This window comes from Lissotriton vulgaris, chromosome 9, assembly GCF_964263255.1.
Source record: "Lissotriton vulgaris chromosome 9, aLisVul1.2, whole genome shotgun sequence".
Classification (NCBI taxonomy): domain Eukaryota; kingdom Metazoa; phylum Chordata; class Amphibia; order Caudata; family Salamandridae; genus Lissotriton; species Lissotriton vulgaris.
Window position 1 is genome coordinate 294,140,237 of NC_141697.1, and position 15,689 is coordinate 294,155,925.

Below are 15,689 nucleotides of genomic sequence, written 5' to 3' on the forward strand. Positions count from 1 at the left end.
TGTTTTTACCTACCACCTACTCGACCTATCTCCGCGTACTGCATTTCTTTACCATCTCGGCGTTTGAGCCTAGAGGGACCAGTAATATCAGATAGATTGATCACTGACGATCTACATATCTACATGAGTTACTCGGTCGTACCCCTCTCTGTCGGGGGCAAGGGTGACGGCCAGGTGGCATTTCTGTGGTGTCGTTTTAAGGGTGTCTAAAACACTTTTCCTGGCTGACTGCGATACCTAATGTAGCTGCTAAATATCTGATCCCTTTTGATCTACATCCTTTATCATACTTATTCTTTGCTCACAGTAGTAGGGCATCCAAAACTCATTAAATGCAACTGCTACAACCATGCTTTCTTTTTCAAAATACTTTTAATAAACGAAATTGGTGGCAGTTCATTGCATAAAGTGCAGCAGTGCAATAAAATCGTATTAAAATTTTCTTACAGAGCAAGCATGATGCATGTCAAGAATTCGGTTTCAATTAATTCATAAATTCATTATCCAATACTCATTCTTTATCTAAATTACACCAATTCATTTTCCAAATCATAATCAGTACCCACCCTTAGTCAGTTCATTATCCAAACACATACTCAACATCCTTCATATCTACTTTCATTATCCAAAAAACTGCATATAGATCTCGGGACAACAAGCTGCGCAATCAGGGTGCAACAAAGTTTATTCAAAACGTCTCATTTTGTGTCGGCGCCATTTTGGGAGGGGTCAGGCGAGTTCCAGCATAGTCAGAATGTCTCTAGTCTCGCATGGTTGGCCCAGAACCTTCCGTTGGCAGTTCAAAAAGTTTTGTGCTATGTGGTTAACAGTCTAACAATATGGACCATGAGTCAAAGAGTGGGAAGGGCGGTAACAATTTTTCCTACCGGGTCATCCTGGTGTTCCTCCGGAACTGAACAAGTCTGTGCCATGGCTGCGTTTTAGCCATTTCCAACCTGAAGCCGGCGCTGGCAGGAGTGCGTTGATGTCGCGGTTCTCAGTGAGGGGGCGGGGGCGCCCATGAGGAGGGATCGGGGTGCCCCCCGGCTCTTATAGAATCTTCAAGGTTGAGGAGAAGAACAGACATGGAGCGTGTGCCCGTCCTGGGCAGAAGACCGCTTTTTGATGTTGACCCTCTTTAAGTAAGAGCATTGGGGTGTCGCTGGAAGCCTCCACCTGGAGGGAGGTGGGGGAGGTTCGTTCGCGTCACCTCCCCCTTCCAGCGACCCCGCGCCGTTCCTCGGCTCCGTCGCTTCGATATTGGCCGTGCTGGCTATTGAAGATGGGGGGGGTGGTCGGCGGCTGAGGCAAGACAGCCCCCCCTTTTCTCTTGACATGTGGCGGGACTACCTGGAACTGTCCAGGCGTCGACATGTGGCGGCACTACCTGTAACTATCCAGGAATTTGACATGTGGCGGGACTACCTGTAAGCGCCGCCATTCTCGCTTTTGGCTTCGGCCTTCTTCGTGGGTCGGACCAGGCGAGAGACAGAAGGGGGGGGGGGGTGGTCGGTGGCTGAGGCAAGACAGCCCCCCCCCCCGTGGCCTGCAGGGCAGCAGAAGAGGAGAGAAGGAGAGGTCTCTGTCATTCTTTGGACCGCCTGCCCAACATCATCTCCTCCGGACCGTGGCCAGGCGAGCCCCTCGTGCCTCGAGGCCTCGCCTTCCGGATGGGCGTAACCGCGGACCTGTTGCACTTCGGGAGCTTCCGGAATGGGGGTAGGTACCTATTGGATTGTTTCTATTTCATGTGACCGTTATTTGGGCGTGGCGGGCAATGAGGCAGGCATGTTGGGAGCAGGAACAGGCAGTGAAGCCTAGCTACCTCGTGGCTATTTTGGCTGCCAAACTTTTCGCCATTTTATATTTCCTATTATGAACTATTTCTAATGTTTCTTATTTTTAGTGAAGTCAAAAGCTCATCAGGGGGTTACTGACTTAGCCTGATTTCCTTTTCTATTTTTCTTTCTCTTCCTTAGCGTGTTTCGAGCTAAAGCTTTCTGTTAGTAGGGAACGGTGATCACTTCATATTTTTTATGTGTCCTTTTCACTAGGGGGTACTTCTGGGCGGACCAGACGAGTTCCCTCCAATAAATGGTCCGGGGTGGAACGAGATTATCGATCGAAAGGGGAACATATATTCCTTCATTAGGGTATCATCCTGGACAGACCGAGCGATGTACTTCCATTTACTAGGGTAGCCTCCTGGACGGACCAGATGGTCTACTTCCACTAAATGGCCCATGAGCGGGGAGCATATGTCCTCCATAAGGGTAGTCTCCTGGGCGGACCATGCGAGCTACCCCCCAAATAACCAAACAGTGGGGAGTGGGTAGGACTGACGAATTCACAAAGGGGCATAACCTACCCTTTACTACTTGCAAAGACTAGATAGAATATTTCTATTCCACGTTGTTTGCAGGCAGAAAATACCTCAAACGAAACAATTCCTGGAACAACAATGTCCAGGCAACCAACCAATCAGTGGGGAGAAAAACAGGCATGACGGATTACAACGGGGACAAATGTCTGCATTACCTGCCCTTCGCTATCCAAAAAGGAAGACAGAATATTTCTACTCGTCTCAGTTTGTAGACAGGGAAGATCTCAAAGAACAACAATCGATTATTAATCGACTTCAAACAATCCAGTGGGGAGAAAAGTAGGCATGACGAATTACAACGGGGACAAAAAGTCTGCATTACCTACCCTTCTCTATCTGCAAAGAGGGACGACGTTCCTATTCGCCGCTGTTTGCAAACAGAGAATGTCTCGTTCTCAGAAGAGAACCAATATGTCAAGTAGCCTTCAAAGCTAAATGAACCAATACCAACAATATCAGTATACAAATACCGATTCCAATACAAACAATCAATCAATCAGGTGGACAGAGCCACCCTACCAATCAGGCGTAAAAACACCCTACTTAATCTTACCCGGACCGGACCATACGGATAGTTCTTCGACTCCCTCCTCCAGCGCCCGATCGTTCTCTTACTCCATGTAGCATTCCTATGGGATTCCAGTCAGGACAATAGGTCACTCAAGAGAGGTCCGTTCAGAATTGGTGAAGTTCTTTCGATCGGCAGCCGGGCGAGGGCCCTCTCAAGGCAGGCATACCCCGATCATTTAGATGTTCACTTCTTCGTCTGGATCTCTCTTATCGGACCCTATGTCACTGATGGACCCCGCGTTGGGACGCCAATTGTGGAACATGAGCCCATAATCCTATCGATGCCCAGGCCGCTGGCGCAAACCGCCTCTTAGTTCCCATGTTGAATAATTACCAAATAAAGAGACGGGCGCTGGAAGCAGGAATCAAGAACAGCGTTTATTTCTCATGAGGAGAGCCAGTCATTTCGGACACGAAACACAGTGTCTTTCGGGAGGTGCTCTAACAAGTGAGCTGAGACTCTTGCTTTTATACCCTACAGAACACTTGATAACACAATCAGGACAGTATGACGCAGAAGAAAGACATCCCTATAATCCTCGTGTCAATCCTACCCCACACGTGTTCACAATGGGGACCCTTGACCTGCTGATAAGAGGGGAGGGCAATCACGCAGCTGAGTGTTTCGTAGGATGTGTACGCCTGATCATAGCCCAGGGGGTGGGGTGGCTAGGATCAATAGTGGGTCTCTTGAGGAGGAGTGACTTCATACAATAAGGGCAGTAAATGGTATCTCCTGGCTTAGGCGATGGCCTCGGACATGTGTGGTCAGCCGGACTCGGGGGAAGGGGTCATCAAAGGAGTGGTATTCATGCCGCGTGGACAATCGAGCGCGGAGGGAAGGCACCTCAACAGAGGGGTATTCATGGAGGGGAAGGAGGTGTTGGTCAGGCGCGGCCGTGACTCTCAAGGACAGGGCCTTGCAGAGGAAGAAGGTTTATGACTTGCCCATGTGAGGAGAAGGGAGGGGTATCCAGGGAGGTCACAGGGACAGAGTCACACAGAGAGAGAGAGATCTTATGACCCGTACATGAGAGAGCGGGGGCTGCCGGGTGCAGCTGGGGAGGGCTATGTCAGCTAAGGCGAAGGATGCCTCTTCAAGAGGGAATGGAGGGGGTTTTGTGCGGGTCAAGCAGGAGAGTTGCCTTTCACAGCAGGGTCGCGCAGAGGGAGAGGGTTTCATGGTCTATGCATGAGAGAGGGGGTGTAAGGTACACGCAGGTGGGAAGCCGGGGGTTCCAATGGGTAAATAGGCCATGGTGCCTAAACTGGCTGTACATATGCATAGGGGTATGGGCTCTTAATGGCAGAGTGATACAGTCAATAGTTTACGGTATTCATGGCGCTCACAGGGAGAGGAGTGGGAGAAGAAGGGGAATGAATGCTGTCTATGTACATCAATTTCTTCAACTTTCACAATAATATATGTCGTATTGATTCTTGTATTGTCATGATATTGAATAGTACATCAGTATTGACACAATATGTGTAGTATTTATGATTCATGTCATAAATTATTAATGGGGGTGAGCAACTCCTCTTGGTACTTTCAGTAAGTCCCACGCAGTAGGATTGCTAAGAGGTCTTCTGATGCCATGCCTTTTTTCTCCACCTCTCTGCAAACACGTCTCTTGGCAAACTACTGGTATGGAATGAAGTCCTCTTCGATGCTGACGGACCTTGGGGCCAAGAAGCCCTCCTGGTACTCTCTGTAAGTGCTACACAGCGGGATTCCTGAGTGCTGATCAGAGGCCCACCCCCATTTTCCACCACTCTGCAAACACCATTACAACTTAAAAAAACATTGAAATTCAATGAAAAAACCCATAGGTTGCAGGGACGTTATAGTTAGAAAATGGAATAAAAAAACCCTTAGAAATTCAAAGAAAAAATCAAAGGTTACAGGGATGTTATAGTTAGGCTCAGGTTTCACTCGTCCAAAACCAGTGAAAGCCAACAGTTATAGTTAGCTGACCTCACTATAACTTGTGCCCCCACAATGCACTGCTTATGATCTCACATATTACATCACTCACGATATGGTCAGTGACATCACTGATGGCATCTTAAATTACATCACTGATGACATCATGTACAAAATCACTAACACACCCACTCACACCCCATAGAACCTTTCATAAATCCACTCCCACACAACCATTCACAAACCCATTCACAGAAACATAGATATACACACGCGTCCACTGGCTCACTCATGCAGCCACTCATACACCCACTCACTCACTAATACGGCCACTGGCATATCCACTCATACAGCCAATGACACCCTGAGTCAATCACCCATAGAGCTATTCACACACCTACTCACTCACCCATACAGTAAATCACACAGCCACTTACTCACCCATATAGTTACACACACCCACTTACTTACTTACTCATACAGATACTACCATGTACTCACTCAACTATACAGTCACTGACACAAGCATAAACTCACCCATAGTCACTCTCACATTCACTCACTCACCCATACAGTCACTTATATACCCCATCACTCACTTACACTGCCTTTCACATGCCCAGTTACTCACCTATATACAAATGACATATCCACTCGCCCACAAAGCTATACACACACTCACTCACCCATACAGATCCTCACTCACACCCAAACACACATTAACCCATACAGGCACTGATTCACCCACTCACTCATCCATACACACAGTCGCACACCCCCTCACCCACCCACACAAACACTCAGACACCCATACAGGTACTCAGACAACCAATCACCAATACAGACACTCACACACTCACACAGTCACTTAGACACCAACTGATACATACATTCACACAACCAATCACTCACTCTTAAAATTCACTGATGCACCGAACCACTCACTTATAAAGTCAGTTATACACTCACTGAATCATCGATAAAGGCACACATAAACTCACTGATTGACCAATACAGCTTGGTATAGATATATTTAATACTCATAAACTTTTTAAATACACTCAGTCACTCAATGATGCCATCAGTGACATCATCAGCGATGTCACTGACCATGTCATGAGTGATTTATAATGTGAGGTCATAAGCCGTGCATTGCAGGGGCAAGAATTATAGTTAGCTCAGCTACATAAAACTGCTGAATTTCATTGGTTTTGTACGTGTGAAACATGAGCCTAGTGCATATCAATATATATATATATATATATATATATATATATATATATATATATATATATATATATATATATATATATATATATATATGAAACAATATATATATTAATATGCGCTATACAGATGATAAGCCTTACTGTTCTGCATCAAGCTACCAGAGGGTGAGCACAGGTTATCTTTGGTGTGTAATTTACTTGCCTGATTAGAGTGGTGGGTTCGGTCTACTTAGTTGCAAACCCTGGCCAACCTTATACCCCATTTCTAACATTCCAACTCCGCTAGCATGTAAACCTCAGGGGTGTGCAGTTCAACAGTCTTGATATGTTACACTGTTACCATCACTAAATTACAGTTGGCTATTTTCTTCTTTGCTTAGGGTTATGTAGCATATATCTATACTAAGTAAGTTTCACCAATCTTTGCACACATTGGCGTCCTAAGCAGCTATGGGGAGGATACAGGGGTGGAGTTGGCTCCACAGCAATAGTCAAAGTTATGGAGCATAGCCTGCAAGGTTCTGCGGTCTGCTCAAAAACACATTTTGGATTTTTCTTTTTTTATGTATTTTGGACTCTAGTGGAAAATACATTACCAAAACGGAGAGACAATGATGAATATTGACACGATTTATAAAGAACACAGTTGTGAACATGGCAGTAACAGCAGAGTTTCTCTGCTAAAATGAATTGTGGGAGGGTTAGGGGGAGTATCATTGAATACATCCTCACCTGCCATGTTAGTTTACTGAATATACTGAAGATACTATTTTTGGCAGCCATCTTGAACAGCATCAGAAAAAGCAAAAAGGTATTTACATCACCACACTCGAGTACATTGTTTACCTCATCTGTTCAAAATTGTCTGGGGAAAGCAATCTGTAGTAATATCTCCCTGGCCGTACCCCCATTATGGACCAGTAATTCTCACTTTAAATTGACCCTACCCTAAGATCTGGTCTCTTTGAGACTAATGTCATCTACAGTGCACTTTCTCATATCTATGTACCTACACCCCCTTGTGATAGAGAGGATGCCTTTATTGCAGTACTATACTTCTACGTGTACCTTGGAGTGTATGCCTTTATTGCAGTACTATACTTCTACGTGTACCTTGGTTATATTTACCTGCACCTAACTCACTCTGCACCGATCACTACCTCATTCACTTCTGGCTGCTCATTAGCGTCACTTGACGCACTAACTTGTTGCGGGCATATGTATTTTGCTACAATATATCAGCAGTATCATACGCATATCTGATTGCTCTCTATATATATATAGTTGTATATCTATGTATGCTGCTCCCTTCTCTTTTTATGTCTGTAATGCACCTAGTTGCAAACACATATACTTAGCTCTCTCACTAGTGCCTCTTCTGACCCATGTAACATATGGTCTGCAGTTATCTCATTTGACCCATTTAACACACTGTTACAGTTCTTTGTAACATTTGTCTGCTTCTATCTGCGATCCTGCACATCTCTTCTGCTCACTCTCCCACACCCACCTTACGCCTTCCAAACATGGAGCACTGCGGCAAGCACACATATAAAATAATCTACCCACCTGCACTCACAAAAAAAGCTGCTAAACGCTTTAAACACAACTTCCTGAGGTCCCACCCTGAAACACCCTTTGCCGATACCTACTGCTCTCCGGTAAATGGATCCCTGAACACTGATATCATCTTCCACACCGCACGCAGAGCTCAATGGAGAAAAACTTTTCTTGCCTTACTCAACGTCTTCACCAGCAGGAAATCCGCTCATGGGCTTTCACTCTCCATCGCACCATCCAAACTCTTCCCTGGCAGTACAGCCATTACTATTTACAATAACGGGATTGTTCTAATTCAATCCACAGACAGGAACCTTGAACTACTCGACAACCTGTTCCCCACTTTCAAAGAGCACCTCTCCAATTGGCCCTCCACACATACCCCAATCCAACTGAACCAGAACCCCTCACTTCCAACTAACGTTCCAGAACGACCCACCTCCTCTACCCTCACACCCCGACTCTATGCCATCCCAAATACCCCCAAATCTCTCCACCCCCGCCACCCCCTACACTCCCGCCGCACCTAGCTCCCCCTCTAGCCGTGTCCTCCCTCCCCCCACTCCCTGCTCCCCCCCTCCTGGCCCCCACCCCTCCCTCAACATCTCCCCCCCATCTCTCTGCACTCAAACAACTCCTATCATACACCCTTCCCGCAACATCTCCCCCCCACTCCCTGCTCTCCCGCCACTCCTAGCCATCACTCCTCCCTCAACAGCGCCCCCCCACTCTCGGCGTTCAACCCATTCCAGACCTACACCCTTCCCTCAACATCTCCCCCCCACCCCAACTCAAACAACTCCTGTCATACACCCCTCCCTCAACATCTCCCCCCACTCCCTGCACTCCCGACACTCCTAGCCTTCACTCCTCCCTCAACAACGCCCCCCCTATTCTCGGCACTCAATCCATCCCAGACATACACCCCACCCTCAACATCTCCCCCACCACCCCCTGCACTCCAAGCCTCCACTCTTCCCTCAACAGTTCACTCCCCACCCTTAGCTCCCCCTCCACTCCTGGTCCCCACTCCCCCCTCAATATCTCCCCCCCGACTCTCACTCCCCATTACTACACTTGCCCCCCCGCAACGACCAGTCTCCACTCGTCCCGCATTGGCCTCACTCCTGTCACTGATTACCCTCCCAATAACTCTAACCCCATTCCCAACGGCACGCTGGACACAATCATGACCACCCTCCTCCAAGTGAAAGAAGAGCTCCACTCGCTCAAAGAGTTACTCCTCACGCACACCGACCACCCCCCCTCACCACTTCTTCTCAACGAATCATCTCCCCCCCACATCCTAGGCACCCCCTACATGGGACTTCTATCCCCTCTCGCAATACCTCCAACAGGCCTAAGCGCACTATCAAGACATATCCTAATCGCCCCTTACGTTGGACCTCTATCCCCTCTCGCAATTCCGCCAACCGCCCCCAGCGCGCAATCAAGACTCTCTCGGATCGCGACATACACACCCTACTCAGCACATATGTCCCGGCAACCCAAAACAGCTTAACCACCATTCTCTCCAACCCTAGTAGGCACCCCACGCATAGTAACAGAGGCTCTGTTCCCAACAACCTCACTAAAGTCCCTCTCACTACGGAACCCTCCACCTCCCCTTGCACCCCCAGACTCAAATGCACACTTCTCAACTGTAGATCGGCCCAAAAACACTCGATGGAGGTCGCCGACCTCATCTTGTCTATGAACCTTGACCTGGCCATACTAACTGAAACATGGTTAACTGAATCCTCCAATCCTATCATGGATATCCTAGTCCCCCCCAACTACTGCATCACTAGACTTGACAGGTCCATCAAGACAGGTGGCGGAATCGCCTGCATTTACAAGAGCAACCTCTCTATTATTAAAGTCACCGCCCCTTCTCTTACCTCCTGTGAATACTTCTGCCTCGATGTCACCAGTGAGAACAAACCTGTATGTTCACTACACATCATGTACCACCCCCCGGGGGACAACCTCGTCTTCTCCCAACAACTCATGGACACAATATCAATCAACACGGGACGGCAAAACACACAAATTTACCTTGGTGACTACAATCTCCATTGGAATGATTGCAGTGACGCAGTAGTTAATAGCCTCAAAAGTTTCCTTACCGCTTCTGACCTCACTCAAATTTGCAACACCCAGACACACGACAAAGGCTCTATCCTCGACCTGGTGATTTCCAAAGAAGGCACCACTCAACTCGACTCAATCCAACCTTGTGACTGGTCAGACCCCCACATTATCACATTCTTCATCAAGGAAAAAGTAAAACTCATCCCGATGCAATACGCCATGCCCAAAGTCTGGAAAAGAGACATGAGGAAACTCAATCCAAACTCTCTACCCCCCAACAGCTGCAATCTCCTACTCCCCCCTACTGACGCTACTGACGTTCAGGACCTAACTGACCACTATCTCAACTCCATGGCCACAATAATCAATGAGGCTGCTCCAATGCAACTGAAAAGAGTATCCACTAAGATATCCAACCCCTGGTACAACGGGAGTCTCAATGAAGAGAGACGGGCTATGCGAACGGCAGAGCGTACCTGGAGATCAGCTCCCTTGACATTGCATCTCAAAACTCTGAGGAAAAGAGAAATGCATACTTCAGGAAAATAAAACGCTCAAAGTCAGAGTTCTTCAGAATCCAGCTAGACCAAGCAAAAAACCGTCCAAGTAAATTGTTCGAGCTAATCCGATCTCAATCTAAGGAACAACCCCCAGCTGTCGACATTATGAGCACTACTCCTTCCTGTGAAGATTTCTCAGCTTTCTTTAACAAAAAAACTGATAATATAAGGAGAGACCTCCTCAATGATGCAAGCCTTTACTCAATACCCAACTGCATAACACCCAATAAACTAAAAAACAATGCGACATGGTCATCTTTTGACACCTACTCTGAAGAAGAAATTGACAGAATACTCAGCACCCTAAAACCATCCAATCACCTCACTGACCCTCTTCCTGCTAACGCCGTAAAAGACTTCATCCCTTTGCTACTCCCACTCTGGACTAAAATTATCAATAGCTCACTACAACAAGGAACCATCCCGGACTCCCTCAAAGTTGGACAAGTTACACCTTTACTGAAGAAACCAACACCCGACCCCACTGATCTAAACAACTACCGTCCGATTACCAACATTCCCACTCTCGCCAAACATTTAGAAAAATGCGTCGAACTACAAATGACAAAGCACATAGAACAGTTTGATCTCCTCAACCCACACCAATCAGGCTTCTGAGCAGGGCACACTACCGAAACTGCTATGACTCACATAATTGATGACGCCATCCAAATCTTAGATCAAAATAATACCTGCCTCCTCATCCTTCTTGATCTCTCTTCAGGATTCGACACAGTGAAACATGAGAACTTACTCGAACTCCTAAAGACAAGAATGGGCTTCTCTGGGACTGTGCTTCGTTGGTTCACTTCCTTTCTACACAACAGGTCTCAAAAATTCAAGAGCAAAAACGTGATGTCTTCCCCAGTACCGGTATCGTTAGGTGTCCCTCAAGGATCCTGCCTTTCCCCTACTTTCTTCAACCTAGTTATGGAACCTCTCACCACCCTGCTACAAGCATCCAATGTACACTTTCACATGTACGCCGATGACACTCAAATATATCTCAAGTTACAATCCCCCAAAGACATCCTGAGTCTGAATTCAACGATCAGAAACACCCAATCTTGGCTGGCCGATAACCACCTCAAACTCAATGCTATGAAGACTGAGTTCCTCCTAATCTCACCTCCCACGAAAATACCTTCCGCACAAACATGGCTTAAGCACCTAACAGCACTCAATGTCCAACCGACCATCGTGGACTCAGCAAAATCCCTAGGCATAACACTTGACACCAACCTCAACATGCTGCAGCATATCAGCAAGGCTACTAAGGGGGCGAACTTCCAAATCAATACCTTGAGGAAACTGAAACCCTTCCTCTCAGCAAAAGACTTCCAAACAGCAGTACAAGCTCTAGTCATCCCTCGCATAGACTACGGCAGCGTGGCCCTCTGCGGCCTCCCTCTAACGACAACTGCACCCCTCAGAGCGTCACTAAATGCGGCTGCAAGACTCATCACTGGATCAAAAAAGCATTCGCATATCTCCCCTGACTTCAAATCCTTGAACTGGCTGCCTCTTGAAGCCAGAATACAGCTGAAAATTGCCTGCATGACGCACAAGGCTATACACCTGAAATCACCCAGCTACCTCACTCATAAGTTGACAATTTCTGGTGGGTCCAGAACTACCAGGAGCACAAACAATCTTCTGCTGAAACCGCGAAGATTCCGGAAGGAAAAAACGTACAAACGCTCCTTCTCTGGAATGGCACCCAGGATCTGGAACGCACTTCCTCCTGAAACGAGGTTCATCTCTTCCTCCCTTCTTTTTAAGAAAGAAGTCAAAAGTATCCTTATGGCTAAATACACTTGAACAATTCGTTTGATTTACATTGCGAACAGTATTACCAGTATTTTGTTATGATATTGCCTATATATTCCTATGCACGTGTGTTTTGATGTATATTAGTCTAAAGTGCTTAGATCCTTGCTCCCTCATATCAGTTTTTTCTCTATTTCTTACAGCGTTTTGATGACCTACGCTCCAAATATGCCTTACTACCTCATACCTGTACTATACGTACTATTTTTATAATAATAATTTTCTGTATTATTTACAGTGTTTTGATGGCCTACGTTCCAACTATGCCTTGCTACCTCATACCTGTACTATACGTAATATTCTTGCTATGTACATGTACTTGATGATCTACCTCCCTACTATGCCCCCTTGTTCCCCTACCCTCCTCCTGCCTTTGTAAAGCGCTCTGTTATCTGCAAAGATCTTGTTCGCGCTATATAAAACTCTCAAAATAAATAAATAAAATAAATGGATGCAATACGAATTACTCTCTAATAAACATTATACGTTTCTCGATGATTTCTTGTGTTTTTGTAACGAAGACAAGGCTATCCTTGCTCCTGATCTGGTTCTGCCTGTGTTTGGAATGAGTGCACGTTGGTGTCCTGTGGAGCATAAGTGTTTGGGTGGTTGTTGGAAGAAGATATGACTGCTCACATAGGTGCGGTCTAGGTTGTGCAGAACCTTGAATGTCTATGAATAGTTTGAAATGAGTATGTTTGTGTATCAGGCGTTAGTTGAACTCCCTGAGGTGTGTTGTGATGTGAGTTCTATGTGGAAGGTAGAGCTTGAGTCTGGCTGCTGAGTTCTGGGTGGTTTGGAGAATTGTAGTGAGTTGGTTGGTGATTCTAGCACAGATTGTGCTCACGTAATCCAACTCGCTTGTGACTAAGGTGCGAGTACCAGTTTTTCAAATGTTGCATTGGACTCAATTGAATATCTTCCTCAGGATCTTCAGATAGTGGAAACAGGATGCAGTGATGGCCTTGAATTGTGCGGTCATGTCCAGTTTGCTGCTGTTGATTAATATGAGTGTGCTGATGGGTGTGGGCCTAACGTCGGCCATGTACCAGTTGGAGTACCATGGTGAGATGTTCTTTCCAAAGATCACTACTTCTATCCTGTTGTTGTAGAGCTTGAGACAGTTGGATTCCTTCTAGTTAGTTAGTGAACTTGTTTCTTGTTGTAAGGGTCTTGTTCAAGAGGGAGTGTATTAGTTGTGCACCACTAGCATAAGAGAGGTTGTAGTGTGCCCAGATGAAGTTGGCCAGAGGGATCATGTATACATTGAAGAAGGTGGGCTGAGCAATAAACCTAGAGGCACTCCGCTGATGAATTTGCAGGTGTCCAATGAGTAAGGTGCCAGGATGACTGCTTGTGTTGTATCTTCTAAGAAGGAGCAGATCCAGTGGAGAGCAGGTCCTTGGATGCCAATCTTGTGCAGTCTCCTGATGAGGATGTGGAGTAAAACTGTGTCAAAAGCTGCAGAGAGGTCCAGGAAAATGGGAGCTGCTGTGTCTACTCTGTAAATGATCATGCGGATGTCGTTTGTGGCAGTGATGAGTGCTGTTTTTGTACTGTGGTTGGGCCTGAATCGGGACTGCATGCATCGAGGAACAGGTGTTGGCTGAGGTGGTCAGTGAAGTGTCAGCTGGTTAATTTCTATAAGACCTTTGTAAGGTATGTTATAAGGGAGATGGGTCTGCTGCTGGAAAGGGTGGAGCGACCAGCAGATGGTTTCTCGAGCAGGGGCATAACAGTGGCATGTTTCCAGGAGTCTGGGAATGAGGCTGAGTCGATGGAGGCACTGAGGATAGGTGTTAGTGCTTCAGTGATCAGTAGGTATCCTTTGATGAAGGTGTGGTGGGGAAAGGGTCAAATGGGGCCCCTAAGCAGATGGTCTTCTTGGTAGCGAAGGTGGTAGCCCATGAGGTCAGGTTTCATATGTTATTTTTTATATGAACCTGAGTTGCGATGGCAATGGGGTCTGTTCTAGGGTCGAAGCTGCTGTTTATGGAGGTGTTGTGAGAAAGGGTTGTTCCTGGAGGCAGCAGGAGGCACAGTGAAATCTTTGATAATGGGGAAGATTCCTGTGCTACTGTTAGTGTCTGACATGATTCGATCTGAAAAAACTGTGAGCTTGGTGTTCTGCATCTGCTGGTGGTAGCAATCTTAGGGCTGACTTGAAGCTGTCTTTATCTATTGTGTCTTGGCTTGTTCTCCATTTGTACTACAGTTGATTGCAATAGCATTTCATGAGCCTGAGGTCTTCACTGTACCAGCTGGCCTGTGTTCGGGCTCTAGCCGCTGGGTTGCACTTGAGGGGAGCCAGGATGTCAGTGCATGTAGTGATCCAACTGTTGAGGTGCTTTATAGCTTTCTGCAAGTTGCTCATTTGCTTGAGCTGGGGCATGGAGAGGGCAGAAACCCACTCTTCTTCTGTGATGGTTTTCCAGCTGTGGCAGGCACTTCGAGCGGTCGTAGGTCTGTAGTGAGAAGCGACTGAAAAAGAAACAAATAGCCACCTAGGCACCATAATAAAGGGGTGTTATTTCTGTTGCTGTGGTTTAGTGGTAAGGTAGCAAATGTACACATATGTAAACAAAAAGGAGTATCACCAAAGAACCGGGTAGTGGTAGTAATGGAGATGGGGGAATCGATGAAGACACAAGGGGGGTGTTCCTTGTTTAGAAGACCCCTCACTCACCAACCTGGTTGGTGACATGCTTCATCATCGGGGTCCCACCCGGATAGCCGAGTGCCATCCGGGTGTGCTGCGACACCTGAATTGCAGTAGAGCGGTTAAGTTTTGAGTGTAGTGCAAAAAGTGATGTTAAAAATTGGCGCAGTATACCTTCAATAAAACTTTCATCTGAAGGTACTGGACAATATTAAAAACAAAGTCAAGATATCAAAGTGGGTTAAATTGACCAACTATATCTATGTGAAAAGTGCTTGGATCTACATGTTTCAACCTGTGTAAGGGATTTACAGGTTTTCATCAGGACCAAAAAGGGGTAACGAAAAAGAACCTGGGCGGTATGCACTTGCTAAGGTGCACCCAACCCTCGGCCCTCAAAACCTGGCTGTAAACTCACAGTCAGGCTGGTAGACTGCCAGGGTCTGGAGTCAGCGAAAAATATAACTTGTAAAACAAGTAAACTTTGCCTCATAGGAAAACGGGGACAGGTTGCATTTCCAAGTCTGTTGCGACCGGAATACAGAAAAGCCGGTTAACCTAACCGCTGTCCACCGGGTCCTCGAGGATGACACAGCAAATGTACACAGACACAATTGGTTGTTACTCTTGCTGCATCATGTGTAAGGAATGTGGCTTGCTCGTTTTGACCATGACTTAATTAGAAACGTTTTCTCTGGGACCAAGAAGGCGGGGCACCTACGAAAAGAAAAATACAGGTGCAGTGGTCAGAGAAAACCGAGAAACATACAGAATCTCCCATGAGCTTCTTAATTATACTAAGGGGAATAAAGCACATATGTTTGTGTTGTTTTATAGTAGGTTACAGCACCTTCAGCTTTTTGCATAACGGTATTGTACG